At 58.3% G+C, this 2,117-nt stretch overlaps 1 non-coding gene across 1 annotated transcript; it reads right to left on the bottom strand.

The window, feature by feature from the left end:
* Positions 1-1,382: 1,382 nt before the first annotated feature.
* Positions 1,383-1,453, bottom strand: TRNAG-CCC. Its single transcript has one exon. It is a non-coding gene; the product is annotated as a tRNA-Gly (tRNA).
* Positions 1,454-2,117: the final 664 nt, after the last annotated feature.

Raw genomic sequence — 2,117 nt, 5'->3', positions numbered from 1 at the left:
GCGCGCGCGTGTGTATGGGTCTGTGTGTCAGCGTGTCTGTATCGGTGTGCGTGCGCGCGTGTGTATGGGTCTGTGTGTCAGCGTGTCTGTATCGGTGTGCGTGCGCGCGTGTGTATGGGTCTGTGTGTCAGCGTGTCTGTATCGGTGTGCGTGCGCGCGTGTGTATGGGTCTGTGTGTCAGCGTGTCTGTATCGGTGTGCGTGCGCGCGTGTGTATGGGTCTGTGTGTCAGCGTGTCTGTATCGGTGTGCGTGCGCGCGTGTGTATGGGTCTGTGTGTCAGCGTGTCTGTATCGGTGTGCGTGCGCGCGTGTGTATGGGTCTGTGTGTCAGCGTGTCTGTATCGGTGTGTGCGCGCGCGTGTGTATGGGTCTGTGTGTCAGCGTGTCTGTATCCGTGTGTGTGCGTGCGTGTGCTCACGCGCTGTTAGAGGGGTCTGCATCTCCCCGCGATGGCAGCCAGGCCCCCCAGCCCCGCGCCAGGCTGCCCGTTTCGGTGCAGGTCCAACAGGACCTCGGCCCACGCCTCGTCTGCTCCACGCTCCCATCGCGGGCGGGTCAGGGGTGCCTTGGGGAGCTGTGCACTTAATGTATAGGTTTCGAGGTGACCCATCCAGGGGAAGCTCACCCCGCTCCCACCCCGTCGTGTCTGACACGCTCCACAACTGCTGCATCATTTGACACCGTGCAGTGCGTTCGCCTGGGACACTTTGGCAACCAAGCCAGGGACAAGTTCCCCTTGTCGGGTTCACATAAAACCAGAAAGCAAATTAATGGCATTAGGGGACAATCGCGCCACAGCGGTTGGTGCTGGGGGGGTTCAGCTGGGACGTTTGGGGCAGGCCAGGGGGCTCTGGCGCACCCGTGCAGCGCTGTGTGTGTGATGGGCAATGCTCGTCCTGGGCGGGTTTTAACCCTGCTCCGTGCGATGACTGGCTGCCTGCTGCCGCGTGAGCGGGACACAGCTCCCGGCGAGACATGATCTGAAGTGCTGAGAACTCAACAAACAACAAGTGAGGGCACGAGCGGTGACGGCACTTCAGGCTCATTACCGGGGTCACAGAGCTCTGCGTGTCCTACCTCCACAGAGCCCGCCCCAGGGTGTGCCGCCCCTGCTAGTGATGTCAGGACCCCAGGTGAGAGCAAAATCAGCCCGCTCATGCCCAAACGTGCACGACACCAGGCTGGCCTGGGCCAGGCCCACACATTGTGGTACAGGTGGCACCGGGTGCCAGACGGTTGGGGCCATGCTTTGAAAGACACATGCCAGAGCCGATATAATCTGGACGATCCGCCTCCATGCTGCGGTGGAAGTTACCAACAAGCTCCTTTATGGAGAACTAGATCAGGTTGTTAAGGCCTGCAAAACGTTCACCTATAGCCTCTGCATTGGCTGGGAATTGAACCCAGGTCTCCTGCATGGGAGGCAGGAATTCTGCCATTGAACCACCAATGCTAGAGAGCCTACATTTCTATCCAACTCATGAAAAAACAAGCATACAGGTGACCCTGCCCTCCATTCTGATTCACTCTAAGGGCAAACAAGCCCAAGGTTTTGGGTGACCTTCAATCTCACAATCCAAAGCTGATCAAGCATCACTGGCCACACCTGAAAGAAAAGGCCTGCAGTAGAAAAAAGAGGAAACACTATAACTGTGGGGACGTGATCGGGCTACCTTTTATGTGTTTGTTTCTTAGTCTTGGCTGCCACGAGGACCCCAAATCCCTTTCTGAGCTCCTGCTCTCCACGTGACTCCTTCATGCTCATGCACCCATGGCATATCACTTTCACAAAAATGCATGGATTTCCAGATTTGGGGAAGTTGATCCACCCAGGTGCAGCAGGGCAGGATGAGGTGCTGACCCAGCACAGAGGTGTGGAGGGGTAGGAGAGGGCAATTAATGCTATCTGACCTGGATGTGTCCATCTCAAGCCCACTGCTGGGGATGCCAGGCAGAACGGGCGGACTGGCGGGATCCCATGGGGCCTGGCTGAGGACCCAGCAGGCAGGCCAGGGGATGTGATGGGGCCATGGCAGGTGAGGAGCAGCATCTGGCTGCTGATGCTCAGTGTTGCTGCCAGTGGGGCAAGGGGAAACTGAGTCTGTGGCTGGCCCCGC

The sequence above is a fragment of the Alligator sinensis genome, unplaced genomic scaffold, assembly GCF_000455745.1.
Source record: "Alligator sinensis unplaced genomic scaffold, ASM45574v1 scaffold1744_1, whole genome shotgun sequence".
In the NCBI taxonomy this organism is placed as follows: domain Eukaryota; kingdom Metazoa; phylum Chordata; order Crocodylia; family Alligatoridae; genus Alligator; species Alligator sinensis.
This window is presented reverse-complemented; position numbering and strand designations above follow the sequence as displayed.